Source organism: Pinus tabuliformis, chromosome 5_2 (genome assembly GCF_031772625.1).
Source record: "Pinus tabuliformis cultivar Carrire ecotype Pingquan chromosome 5_2, CPIR1, whole genome shotgun sequence".
Classification (NCBI taxonomy): Eukaryota; Viridiplantae; Streptophyta; class Pinopsida; order Pinales; family Pinaceae; genus Pinus; species Pinus tabuliformis.
In genome coordinates this window covers 344,040,572-344,056,094 of record NC_142306.1, presented here as the reverse complement: position 1 = coordinate 344,056,094, position 15,523 = coordinate 344,040,572, and positions in this window count along the sequence as shown.

The window sequence follows — 15,523 nt, the reverse complement described above, 5'->3', positions numbered from 1 at the left end:
ATCAAGAACATGACTTCCACCCCTTACCATCCACAAGCCAATGGGCAGGTGGAAGTCACTAACAGAGCTTTGGAAGGAATTCTGACCAAGGTAGTGAGCAGCAACAGAAAATATTGGGCGGATAGACTAGTTGAGGCCACCTGGGCCTACAACACAACATGGAAGACCACCACAGGGTTCACACCCTATGAACTGGTCTATGGGAAGAAGGCTTTGCTGTCAATAGAATTTGAATACAATACACTAAGAATGGCAGCTCAGCTGGACCTAGACCTCAGCCATGCACAAAGGGAAAGACTACTCCAGCTCAATGGATTGGATGAACAAAGATTGCAGGCCCTTCTCCACATAGAGGTAGTTCAACTTCAGAGGAAGATATGGCATGAAAAAAATATCAAGGAGAAGCAATTCCAAGAGGAAGATTGGGAACTACTCTTTGACTCAAGGTTGAAAGACTTCAAAGGCAAGCTAAGGACAAGATGGTTGGGACCCTACACTGTGGAAAAATGCAATGACAATGGTTCATTTCTGATCAGAACCATTGATGAGGAAGCCATCCCCATGTTGGTCAATGGACATAGGTTGAATATTTACAAGAAGCCCCTCCCCAAGCAAGAGTTCATTGAAGATCTGAATAAGACAGTGATGGTAGTGGAGCAGGTCTTAGCCTCCACTTCACCCACTCATGGAAGAAGCAGAAAAAAAGAAAAATAATAAGGATTCAAGTGAAAACCTCCATGAGGTGCTTGAGTCCCATCATTGGGTTGGAAACCTCTTTTGATGCGGCCCATTGATGACAAAAACAAAACAAAAAAGAAAGAGAATAAGATCCCTGGGTGAAAACCTCCATTGGAGGTGCCCATGGTAGGAAAATAGGGTGAAAACCTCTTTGAGGCGCCCTAGTTGTCTTTCAAAAAAAAAAAGAGAGAGAAAAAATAGAGAAAAGAAGGAAAACAGAATTGACTTTTAATGTGAATTGCAAGTTACAGGTGGACCACAAGGAGCAATAGAAGATGCCACAGAGCATATTTCATCTACCCCACACTCTTCTCCATCACTACCAACCTTTCTTCCACCCCACTGTGTTTTTTTCCGGAAACTATGTGTTCTACAGCAGACCCTATGTGTCCTACAGGAGGCTCCTGTAGAAATCACAGAGAGCCAGAAATGGTTTCAAAAAGTATTTTGAGGGGCTAAGAGGTTTCATGAAGAGCATGAAGACCTTCCTACAACTATCCACCCTCCTTGCCATCCATCCCACGCCTGCACCACCTCATCATCATCATTTTTTTCCATTCTTGTCAAAAAACACAAAAACCAGTTTTTTTAGAAAAATAAAAACAAAGAATAAAGGGAGCAACACCTCCAAGTCTCACCTGCAGCTTATCAAGTACCTCTCCATCTTCATCAGCATCCTTGGCATCATCCTCACAGCTCCCATCACAAAAATCAACTAAAAATTTTAAAGGGAGAAGCAGCTACAGGAGCTCCTGTAGGAATTCCTGTAGCAGTTGATCCCATTAAAATCAAGACACAACAGCAAAAGAAGTGCAGCCATGGGATTGAAGGGGACATCTGAAGCCAGATCCAGCTAGAGGATACCTACACAAAGAAAACAAGCCACACATCAGGGAGCAGAAAGCATATAGCAGAGGAGATACAGGCATGCAACAACTGAAATACAAACATGCAGCAGCAAAAGGAACCAAAATGCCTCACAGCACATACATTCGACTCGCAGGTAAGTGACTAACCCTCTCCTCTATTACATCTATGTAATTGGGAAATATGCATAAGTGAATAAGATGGTTAGGGTTGAATGTGCTCATCCGGAGATGCCACCACACGTGTGCCTAGTCAACTCAGAGAAAAATCTAAAGGATAGGAAGTGGAGGTCCTGCAAACTCCGATGCAATGATGGGAAGTAATTGTGGAAAAGAGCTATGATGACAAGGCAATGGGGACCAACGGTCCAAATATGGCAACATACATTTTTTCTAGCTCACCCCATCATCGGAAATATCTCAAAGAAGACATAAGTACTCCTCCTCAAAACTCCTTCACCGCCTTTTCTTCCATTTCATCCTCGTCCACTTAGTTGTAGCAAGCTCTATGCCACCCCCATAGCCTCAAAACCATTGTTCTCCATCACTTTCATCCATCCTCCTACTATCGGAATTCTACAGGAGCACTTACAGGTTCTATAGGAGCACCTACAGGCAGTTCTAGAGGAGGGGCAGTACACTATTTTTAAGGAGAAAGCACGGGGTTTTTGCTCGATTTATGGCTTGAGGAGGTAGGCTCTATGCATACCCACCTTGATTATCAATATGTGCAAGGAATGATATAATTTTAAGGAGAAATTGAGTCCATAGAAGGAGAGAAATTACACAAGAATGTTTTGCCTGTTTTCCTAAAAAACACAGTTTTTCCTTTGTTTTCCTGTTTCTTCAAAATTCTTGTCTCCATCTCTACCTTGGGTGTTAAAAAGGGGTATAAGCACAATGACAGGGGGATTCATGAGGAAGGAGCCCACAAATTCAGCCAGGCTCCATGAACATCCTGAAGTAGTAGCCATTTTCACCAGAGCAAATTGGATGCCATTTTTTGAAAAATTCTGAGGGCTTGATGAAGAAGTGGCTCAGGAGTTTTCCCTTTCTTTATTCCCTCACTCGAAGACCCATGCCACTGTTACTTTGAAAGGTATCTCCATGGAAATCACCCTAGAATTTATCAGTAGGATTACCACCCTTCCTCTTGGATTACCTTGGAGCAAAGATGAAAGACTAATTGGACAATCTACTAAGAAAACCTTCTTCCAAAACAATGAACATCCTGTAGAAGACAAAAATGGCATTAGGAGGAAAAGCATACCTTACCCTTGGGATGAAGTTAGTTGCTAGATTACCAAATATATTTCTTGTGAAGGGAGGTATAGCATAGTTTATGGCTACCATTTCAGACTTCTCCATGAGCTGAGATATGGCATGGACACTCCAACACCCCAAAAACTCAGCATCTCATATTTTCTCTTGCAGTCCCTCATAGACTCCAGCATTAATTTGAAGGCAAGAGGTCTAGATCAGTTGGCTCACCATGGGTTAATTAAACTATTAGTGGAAGAAGCCCTCCATACCTTCACAATCCCCATAGCATGGGAAATCTTCCAAAACATGACAGCAAAAGATAATATAAAGGCCCTCACATATGATCTCAGTCCTTCTGATAGTGATGGGGAAGAGCAGGAAAGGGGAGAAGGAGAGGAAACTGAGGAAAAAAAAGAGGAGGAAGACACCAAAATAGACAAGGAGGAAACTAAACCAGAGGAGGAAGAAACCAAAACAGAGCAAGAGGAAACAAAACCAGCAAAGACAAAGAAGACAAAAGGAGAGGAAAAAGGGGCAGAAAAGACAGAAGTGTCCCTTGAGACCCTAGAAAGGGAGGCAGCAGCTTCTCTCACTACCCTTAGCACCCCAGTTAAACCCAAACAAAAGAGGAAGAGGCAGACCTCAATGTATTTCAAGGCTCGAAAGAGCACAAGGATAAAACAAGGGAAGCCCCAACCTTCTTCTAAAGTGCCCATTGTAATTGAAGATTCACCCACTGTCAAAGAGGAAGAATCTCCCTCTAAAACCCCTATCACATATGAGAGAGGGACTCCCAGATCTTCCACCTGGAAGGAAAGAATGCAACTAGAGGACTCAAAAATAGTTCTACAGGAAGCACAGGTTGTTCTACAAGAGACCCTGTCAAGACTACAGGAGACCGGAAAACTTGAAAAAAGACTAGAGGGACAGTCACAGGGGAAGGAGGAAGCAACAGAGACTCAAGAACCTGATCCCTAGCCTACTTTGGGCTCTTACTACAATCTTCTTGAGGGGGGGGGAATCATTCCACGGAAATTTGGAATCTCACTTTTCTTTGAGTTGGAGAAAGAGAGAATAAGGAGCCATAGTGGATGCAAATCACCAAATCCAAGGGAGTAGAGGATATTAGCCACATGGAGAACAAGCTTATAGAAATGGGTAGGGAGTTAAGTGTTGTAAGACATAGAAAGGCAATCACAAGAACACACTTGGAAACAGAAAAGGCATTACTTAGAAGACAACTGCAAGAGAGGGAGACACAACTAGCATGCATGGCCCACTGGTCTATGGAGGCACTATAGAGTTCAGCAGAAGACAAGGCAAAAATAGGAGAGTTCTATACATGGCCCTCACCGATATGAATGTGTGGGACCCCAATGCTAGGATAGGGGACTCGCAACTGATGGCCATGGCATCATGGATGAATCATGAGGAATTAAGGGCAGCAGAGATAAGGAATTTGATGATAAAGGAGCAGAATGAGCCCTTGATGATCAGAGCTGATCCATCATACCTCATGGCTTTCATCAGCACACACCAGATGCTTGCAAATAATCCCCAAATTTCCCCTAAGTATATCAATGATCAGGCTCACGCAATTGCACATTTTGAGGACATGGAAAGGTTACTTGGGGAATGTTGTATTCATGCTTGTATGAGGAGGTGGAACACCCTACCACACAGTCTGCAGATCAGGGAGTATCACTCCCCAACAAGGATGAAAGAATCATTAAGGAGAGTGCCACTATATAAGCGCTCTATGCAAAATTTGAAGGTCAATTGGTTTGGCCTCAAATTGAGTCCCCCACTGCTGCTAGGCATGTTAGAAGGTAGAAACGAGGAAGAAGAACAATAGTAGTAAGAAGAGGTGAACAGAAAGGCATGATTCCATGAAAAAGAAGAGGACCTCACATCAAAAGCATGGGATGTCAGGGAGGCCATCAGGGCCATCAAAGATGAGGAGATGGATTGAGTTGCTCAGAGGATGAGAAACACCTTCAGTAGGAAGGTGATGATGAGCCCCATAAATGGGTAATTATATGTGCTCATTTTGCCTCCTAACATAGTTTAATCAACCATTCTCTTAGCTTATTGCATGTTTTTTTATTATATTTATGCTTATGGAGTGACTTGGGTTGGTCATTATTCCATGGAGTCTAATATGTGTTTAATGCAGATTTTTGTTCAATTTTGGAGATAAAGTCAAACATTTAATGGACAATTTGCAGCAATAATTCGAAGTAGACAAGGGAGAGGATTTATAGGAGGGTATCCCCCTTATTTATGACTCCCCACTTTGAATTCTCCATCATGCATCTCATAGCACAAACAGCCACATCAATGCACTAAAGAGGCAGCTGAGCAAGTGGAGGATAACTTCTGTTTATCTCAAGTTTTGGGAGCCAAGCCTCCCTGATTTTAAGGAAGCCGTTGGGAGCTTCAGTTTTATAAGTATAGAGGCCTAGGGGTTCATTAGGAAGTTAGTCAAATTTTTGAATTTTTGTTGCAGCTTTGCTCTGCTCAACTTCAAGCTCACGTTTGTTGACATTTCATGCAATCCTATTATTATTTTGATAATAAAGATGAAGTCCTTTTCGAGCTAGCACTTTGTTACCTCAGAGGGCTGAAGCTCTTGGGCTAGGGCCCAATCCAAGCAGCCAAGCTCCTCTTGTTTGTATTTATATGCTTTGTTTCAGTTTATGAAGTAATTGTTGTTAGATAAATTTCTTTCTTGGTTAAGAATAGGTTGCTTTTGGTGATTTAGAAGGTTGTTTCCATTTGATTTTTCCGTAGTAGGTTGAACAGTGCTAGAAAGAAGATATAGAAAGGCCATCAACAGAGCCTTGGCATCCTTTCCTCCCTTTGGGACCATGAATTGAGGCCAAGACCCTCTTGTTGCCACAAAAAACAGAGATTTACCTTTTCCATAGAAATACTAGTGTTGCAGTTTGTTAGAAGGTTAATGCTTTGCTTTAGATCTCTTTCACCATGCTCATTTCTATCTTTCAATAAGTTTCCTTCCATGCTTTCTCTCTTTGTAGCATTTCTCAGCATTTACTTTCCTAGATTAGAGTTTAGACTAGCTTGATGCAAAATTCTGTTTTTTTTTGGTGAATCTAATTTCCTTGCTTGCTTAATCTCATTGTTTGATTTTCAATTCTTTTGTAGCAAATCTCTTCTCACAAAAAGTTAGCCAATCAGCCATCACAATCCCTCTTTGATCTATGCCCCACAGGTCGCCCATAGTTCATCTCAAATCTACCTTAGTTTTCTGCACATTTCCATAGACTTTCCTCTCTTTCCTTGAACAAATCTGACCATCTTTCTCTCTCCTAATCATTCTTGATGGACCCTAGACACCTTAACACATCATCCTAGCCTTCAGCTACCCTTTCCACCCGCTTTCCTACCTTCAAAACCTCCAAAACTTCTCTCGGCATCCTCCTGTAGACCTCCTATAGATCCCTTGCAGCCTCCTGTAGATTTTCCTGTAGGCTTCTTTTTTAAGTCTGATTGCAGGAAAAGCCTCCAGAAGGCCACCTGAGCCCTCCTAAGACCCATCCACACTATCCTACACCTTTACAAATCCCAAAGTCACCCTCCATCGCCACCAAATCACTGCCACATTCACAAACAAATAAATTACATGCATGACAATTTCACATAAAAATCCAAAAAGATGTTTTTTTCTCATTTCCTTCTAGAAATAGCTTGAGTAGATGTTGTTTACTTCCTAGATTAAGTAATGGCATTCATTTCATGGTTTTTCATCTCTCTTTCTGCAAAAGTAGGATTAGTTGGTTAAGTAGGGTTTGCTAGGTTTACTTTACATTTCAGTCTTCTTTTCCTTTCTACAAATAGAGTAGCCTCTGTAGAGTAAGCTTTCCTTTCTTTCATCACATATAGAGCTTCTTCTGAATCCATAGAAGTTGGCTTGAGCTCCTAGTGATCTTGTGCCAGCTGACCAAGTGACAGCCTGCAATAAGAACTAGTACTTGTGCATACAGCACCGTCGCTTCCAAGTTTGTTACGAACTACCGGGTTGATAAAAGTAAAGTAGGAAGCCCAGGAGTTGCAGCATTATTACTGCAATACTAGTGCTCACCACAGTGCAGGAACGCGCGAGTGCAGGAACGCGAGTGCAGGAACACGCAAGTGCAGGAACGTGCAAGTGTAGGAATGTGAGTGCAATAACCTATAAGTGAAGGAACGCGCAAGTGAAGGAATGCGTGAGTGCAAGAATGAGCAAGTGCAAGAACGCGTGAGTGCATGAACGTGCTAGTGCAGGAATGCGCAAGTACAAGAACGCGAGTGCAAACAGCACGAGTTCAAGAAGCATGAGTGCAAGGGTTGCTTAGGGAATATCTATGCCAAATTTTCCTGTTGTTTGGATTGCTAGTTGGGCATCCATAAATGTACTCATATTTCACTATTGCATAAATAAAACCATCATTGTTGCACCAATTTTCCCAAGTTGGTTTTTTCGAGGACATTTGTCCAAAAATAACCGTGTTATTTTATGTGGGTGTGCTAGCATTTATTCCAACATTTATTCTTCCGCAGTTTTATTTGTGTACATTGCAATGTGAGTTATTTAGTATTTGTTGTAGGAAACAAACCTTGGAAATTGAAATGATTCCTATCAATTTGAATAGAGATGATGGCTAGAATATTAGCAAGTGTTGGATCCCTACCTTGCATTCCTAAGTTTTTATAATATTTAATTCAATCATATTTTATGGGATTCCTATATTCATTATTTATTTACTATTCATTTTTTTACCCCAATGATGAAAAAAACCCATCTCCTTATTTTTTTAATAAGAATGGTTATAGTCAGCGTCAGTGTCTTAGAGCCTTCCTTAAGGCTGAAAAAGGTCCTAGGATTAAAAATGATCTTAAAGATCGATTTTCAGGGTGCATATTTCATTTATCCAAGGAACCACAAACAAGATTGCTAAGATCCTGAAGAAGCATAAGGTTTCTTCACATTTATGCCCCTAAACACTATCCGAATCTCCTTAAGTTTAGTGAAAGACCCTGTGAACCCTAAAGATGGGAAAGGTGTGTATGTCGTCCTTTGCTCCTATGGGACTCCGCACATTGGTGAAATTGGTTGCTCAATTAATCATAGGATTCTTTAACATGCAACTGACATCAAACATGGAAGATCCCTCTCCTCTACTTTGGCAGAACATGCAGAAAAGACAAACCATCTCATCTGCATTGAAGAGGCCAGGGTCATTGCAAGGGTTGATCATTTTCATCACCGTAAGTTTAGGGAGGCCTTGGAAATTGAAAGGAGGCCTATCAATCTGAATAGAGATGATGGTTGGAATATTAGCAGGTGTTGGATCCCTACCTTGTAAAACTAAGTTTTTATAGTATTTAATTATTTATTTATTTATTTATTTATTTCAATCATAATTTTTGGTATTCCTTTATTTCTTATTTATTTACTATTGATTTTTTTACCATATTATTATTATTATTGATTTAAATAATAAAATTTAGTTAATTCATTACTTTTACTTATATTTTATTTATTTCATTTTCTTATTATTATTTTTATTTTTATTGTTTAGAATAGTTAAATTTGACCTTATTATTTATATTTTGTTTATTTATTTTATTTTTAGTTTTTCCATTTTCTTATTACTATTTTTCAGTTTTATTATTTAGAATAATTAAGTTTGCCCTTATTATCATTAACCTTTGTTTTTATTAAAATAATAATAATAATAATAATAAATTAATTTAATTCTTTATTTACAGCTAATTTCCATCTATTACTTTATTTTAATTAAAAGAAATAAATAAATTATTAATTAATGATAATTCTTTAGTAAAACTAGTTGTTATATTCTAATGGCTAGAAAACATCTCTTTTCATCTATTTAATCTAATTCCATGATATGGTTCTTCATCTTGTCCTGAAGATGAACCACACTAAATGGTTTGAAACGTGTCGACTTATAGTTTCTTTATGTGATTTTTACCGAAAGATCTCTCGACATTAGTAAATAAATTGTTAATTAAAAGAACAATTAGGAGAATAATTTTCAATTGCTACAATAGGATTAGGGTTTCTGAATTTTCAAATGTTATCGGAGCGTAAGCGATCAACCAGAAGCTCAGAAGCGAAAGGAAACAATTTCGCTGCTCAGGAGGAGCAGCAAGCCAAAATTCTTGAGTAACAGCGCAATTCATTGCCAGGCAAGGCGAGTTGCTTGGGGAAGTTTGATTTTTCAATGCCAGAAGGAGTGAAAGTTTGAATTTCCAAAATTAGTGATTCCAGTAGGCAGCGCCCCGGGAAAAAAAAAATTGGACCCTATATTAGGTTGGGCGAACCTACCTATGGTTTTTCAGTCCATGGTTTTGGACGCGATGGTTTTCGGTCCATGGTATTGGATGCTTCGGCATGTATAAATATGTATTGTAACATTGAAAGGAATATAATGAAAAATCAAGCTGGTAGTCCCGGTTTTGGGATCCAGGGGAAAATCTCTATTTATATGTGTTTTATGTGTTATGCTCTCGCATTGTTTATTTTTCTGTGATTTAGAATTTTTATGCAGGTAATTTCTGTATGGGGTTAAAACCTACAGTTGTAGCTCAAAATTTCGCAGACCAGATCTCTAGATAGACTCAGTAGTTTAGCAGTAGTTTTCTAGAGCAGATCTAGCATCGAGTGGAAGGAAGAAGAACACACAGCAGACGAAAAATTTCCCTCAAGGGATATCAATTTTTAGAGATCCATTCTTTTCCAATGGAAGATTGGCAATAGTTGTGAGCATATCTTCTCACTCTAGACGGAAGTGCGAGTAGCAGATCCAACAGTCAAGCAGCGGGAAAGAGGGATATTTTCGGGTTTATTTTCTCCAGTTTTGAGTCTCATAGATTTTTTAGCTTTGCATGGATAACCATATGAGATTACCAAAGGAGGTTATATGAGTTAGCCACAATGCAGACCTGGGCATCATATCGACTTCCTATTGTCGAAGACAGGTGTCGAAGGAAGTGCGATTTTTAAAGGAATGAAGGGAACCAGCCGAGGACTAGGCTAGAAAGTAGATAGTGGTTCACCATATCCAGGTGGAGGAGGATTATGAGACTCAGGTGTGCCTGATGGGCAGGGTCCAACACACTTACAACAATGAGATCAGCCAGATCAGTTCCAGATTATTACAGAAGGACTATCACCTTTGCTACAAGATCCCACAATATCATAGTAGCAGGTTCAGTGTCAACAAATGAAATTTTTCAATAGACAGTTACATATCTAATTGTATTCAGTACCCAGGAGACAATTGCAGAGCTAGTTGCAGTGACACAGGTAGTGTGAATTTCCCAGTTGTAGGATGCAAGTGTAGTTCTAGCTAGAAGATTCCCAGTGCAGAGCTACCCAGTCTAGTTTCTAGTACAAGAGAACAATGCTAGTTTCCAGGAGGGAGTAGAAAGATTTCCCATAGGGAGATCAAGACTCAGGGGGGAGTCTAGTTTCAGATGGAATAGCCATATGGAAGCTAGTACTTCATGATTTGAGGATATCAAACTCATTATTGCAGTAGTTGTAGCAGTAGTGCAGACACATCAGTAGAGCAGTAGCAGTAGCAATATGAGTAGATCACATTTTTCCATGTTTGCTGATATACCTCTAGGAGTGAGGTGGAGTGACTTGGTTTTGTAGACCCAAAGTGCTACAGATGAGCAGAATCCTTGAGGATTCCAACTCTTAGATTAATACCTTACTACGGGGGGCCACATTTTTCAGTAGCAGGATGGATCAGTGACAGATGCAGTGTCTAGTAGAAATCAGATGTTGAGGAGTGAGTGTAGAGTTAGCAACAATGCAGGTGGCACAGTGCAAATTCAGCGGCAACATATATTCCTTAGTGACATCATAGATGCTAGTAGAAATCAAAGACTCAGGAGATATATGCATTATATTGATCATAGCTGATTCATTATTTTGGATGCTTTTTAGTTGCTTATGTTGCAATTGCAGCAACAATAGATGAGAGGGAGTTGCAGTGTTGGCAGCAGTATGGTAGCATTAACAGTAGCACAGATGCAACATATATCAACAGTAGCACAGATGTAACTACTAGTTTTCCTTGAAACTCTACAACTACTTAAATGAATTAATGAAAACTAAAACCAAATTTGTTTTCCCCAAGATATTATTAATTTTAAAATTGTTCTATGCTATATCAATTACTTTAGCCTAATTCAATACTTCAATTAAAATACCAATTAATATTTCCAATCATCAACATTAATTGAAGATAGAACAATAAATGGAATGAAAAAGGAGACAATCAACACATCAACAAGAGACACCAGGTTTGGTCAAAGATCAGGGAAACCCCACAAGGGGGAAAACCCTTTGAAATTATTATTCTATTAGACAGTCATAAAATTTTCATCAAAGAGTACAATGAGCCCAATACAATATCATCCAGCAAAATTATCCCAACGATATTCAAAAATATTTTTCTAGCATCAATATAGATCACATAAAACTTTTCTTGTCTCCAGTCAACTATGGTCAGCTGCGGTCAAATGTCAAATTTTAGCCCTACTCTCCAGTCACAGGGAGGAGGAGGTATGCGAGCGACTGATATCTTCTAGTCACTCCTTTAATCTTGGAATCCAGTGAATGCAGTTGAAGATTTCCTTTGATGAGCCAGTGAATGTAACCCAAAACCCTAGAAACATGTGTGAGCTTCACATCCTAGAATCGAGGACCTTTGCGAACCACTTTCATCGACCCAACCTCAGAACTATTCAAACCAATCAATGAAGAAGAGAATAATAATATTCATGGTGATGTCCAAATGAGCTTGAGGTCACTTATAGTTATAGGCTTCCAAGAGTGACCAATTTCATGTTAGGGCTGACCTATCCAAATGTGCATATGTGGGATTTTCTTCATAATTACACTTTCCCTTGTTCAAATTAGGCACTTTAATAGTCAAAATTGGTCCTATCGAAAAGATGAATCTAGTAGCATGGTTGGAATTTGTCACTGAGCTTCCAAATTAACACTCCCTCTCAGCCAGGGAGAAATCCAAACTACATGATGTTATGTGTATCCTATCATCATATCATGTCCCATCTCTAGTCAACTCTATCTGCAGGAACATTCTCGAATCTAAAGAAGAATAATCATAAGGGATCTAAATCTACTACCCTCTACATCGTCAGAGAGAACATCTTAATCTGAAACTACATTGAAGAGCACATCTCAATTTGATCTTCCCATCAATGACCTTCAAGGGTCATGTGGTAGAACACTTGCATCATAATATGAGCTTGGGTGAGATACTTGACTTACCAAAAAGATAAGGCTCACATGCATTCAAGCCTCCTCAACCTGTTGGTCGAATGGGGAGAGACAATCCCAATAAGCTTGGTTTGTGGGTATGATGCCAACTAGGGTATACTCTACAAAGACAAAGATAGGGGAACAAAATATCCAACCATATGGGTAACACACAGGGATGATACCCTATTGTCCTGAGATCCCTCAAATCCAAGAGCTCTCCATCTCAATTCCACACCCTGGGAGCTCAAACAGGGGGGGAACAGTTGGCTCAATGTTCTCGAACAACGATGCCTTTCATCAGGAGGGGTCACATATGCTAGTCCAATATGCTCTCTAAGGACCAAGAACTTCCCTTTCGGTAAAGCCTTGGTGAGAATATTTGCAATCTAGTCATATGTCGATATGTGATGGAGTCTAACGGCTCCTCCCTGCACCATGTCTCGAATGAAATGATACCGGATCTCTATGTGCTTGGACTTTTCAAGAAATATAGGATTCTCTTCCAGACGGATCTCACTCTTATTGTCGTAATATATCACTGTAGCATCTAGAACCTGATCGAATAGCTCTCCAAAGAGCTTCCTCAACCAAACTACTTTGCAGCTAGCCATGCTAGTAGCAATGTATTCTTGCTCGATGGTACTCAATGCTACAAACTTTTGTTTCCTTATCATCCAATATATCACGGAAGATCCAAGGCTAAAACAACATCCATATGTACTCTTCCTATCGACAATATTTCTTTCCCAGTGAACATCAGTATATCCATGAAGTCGAACATCTCTAGTAGAATATCTGAATATCTCAGACCAAGTTTGATTGTCCCATGCAAATATCTCAGAATGTGTTTGGCGGCGATCCAATGTGCATGGAGAGGCTCGGTCATAAATTGGCTCAATGTGTTCACTACATAACATATACCCAGATGATTGTTCACTAAGAAAATTAGAGCCCCAATCAACTATCTATACTCAGATGTATTCACCAAATCAGTTCCTGCGGCTTCTCTACTTAAATTACTGGAATTCATCTCCATTAGTGTGGGAAAGGATTTTCATTTTTTCATTCCAAATCTCTCTAACAACTTCACGATATATTTTCCTTGTGAAAGGAAAATCTCACCAGGCCTTTTCCACACCTCGTGCATGAGTCAAAGGTCCTTCATCTCAAATTCATAGGTTATCTCCCTCTTACATTCGATCATCATAGGCTCGCTACCTATCAAGAATAGATCATGAACATATAAAACTAAAATAAATGACATACCTTAGACTAATTTGAATTAGAGGTTGGGATCGACATTGCTTCTAGTGAATCCCATCCTCACCAAATAATTGTCTATCTGGGCGTACCATGCTCTGGGGGCTTGCTTCAACCCATATAATGCCTTATTCAACCTACAAACATGTGTCTTTTGATCCTCTACTTCAAATCCCTGTGGTTTATCAACGTACACTTCTTCTTGTAACATACCATGGAGGAATGTCATCTTTATGTCCATTTGATGAAGGGTCCATCCTTGACTTATGGCAAGGGAAACTATCATATGAATGGTTGTATATCAAGCCACAGGTGCAAATATATTGTCATAATATTCTCCCTCTTTCTGGGAGAATACTTGGGCCATGAACCTTTCCTTGTATTTATCAATGCTACCATCAACTCCATGTTTGATCTTGAATAACCACTTTGAAGTCACCATGAATTTACCCTTCAGTTTCAATAAAAAATCCCACACGTCATTATTCATAAATCATTCATATTATTTGGCCATAGCATCCTTCCAAACTTGTTACTTCATGGATTCTTCAAATTTGGGAGGTTCAACTTGAATCATAGTACTCATAGGTTCAACATATCCATGGTATCTACATGGCTTCTTTCTTTCTCTAAATGATCTTCGAATGAGACTCATCTCTCATCATCCTATAATGTGTCATAGAGCCAAAGTGGCCTCTTCCTAATGGTAGGATAAGTTGAAGGAGGATCCAAGGGATCCATAGACTCCGTGAGACCATCAACAATATTTGTCTCGGATTTAGGCATGGAAGGACCATCTCAAATATCCATATCAGCATTTCTATCAAGAGGAGGAGGCAGAGCATGTTGATTTTTCAGTACCTTGGGATGTACTCCATGTTGAAGGAAATGTAACTAGGTTCGGTCTTCATAAATGTAATTTTGATATTTGTATTTATTCAAGAAAATAAATATTATTTTTATAATATATGTCAATCAGTTTCTTTCTCATTGAAGTAGGCCTAGCACATGTTAAAGTGCTATAGATAAGTCAAAAGGTCAAAATAATTATGGTAAATACCTTAAGGGTATGTTACATTGTGTATAAGGGTCAAATAAGTCACCTCCAAGCAAAGTCAAGTCCCCTCCTATGAAAATGAACCATCAAAGAAGCTCCCTCAAGCACGTTACACCACCAAAGAAGCCATCTGAAGTAAGCTCAACAAGTGGGCCAGCATATTGTCCTCAAGTCAGCCTTCTAGTCGGCCTAAAAGGAGGGAGATTCCTCTATATATAGAGTTTTTCCACTCCACCAAAACACACTCACTTACATATCTGAAATCTTTGAAGTAAAGAGGCAAGTAAAGGGTAATGAAGGAAAAAGGAGAGGTCTCCAAGTGCAACGAAGAAGGTGAATCCTAGACCGAAGTCAAGAGGACCATTTCTAGGGCAGTTGTAGTCACACGTACGAGAAAAAGGAAGGTTTCTTGCGGTCATAACAGTAGTAGTATATCAGCATCACATCTCTAGTTTTTTTGGGCTAGAACATAGGCCTAAAGGGCCTCCCACCCAAGCAAAGAAGTAAGGAAGAAGAGCGAAGGTAATAGGGTTGTTCTAAACCCTATTATAGCCACACATACGACGAGAAGGAGGTTGTCTCTACTAGTATAAAATCCCTTCCATTATAGTCATACACATTCGTTGGTTGGTGAAGAGAAGGAAGGGATCCTTCTCATCAAAGGTATTTCTTCTAAAGCAAGTGCAACAAGGTTGACTAACAGTTGAAAGAAGAACGAAGTGTCGGAAGAAGGAGGATGAAGTGTTGGCGAACAAAGTGTAGAAATGAGGAAGGACTTGACTTGTGCTTGGAGGATATTCTTGTGAAGGGTCTAGGGTTTTGCATTGATCAATAATATTCTCCAATAAGAGAAACTTACTAAATGGTTTTTCTCTCAAGAGAAGAGAGGTTTTGGCCCTGGAAGAGAGCCAACATCTTGTGTTCTTAATCTTATGCTTTTGTATCATTTTGATGAAGTACACACACGCGCATTAATAATAAGAAGGAGAAGATTAAGCTAACAAGAAA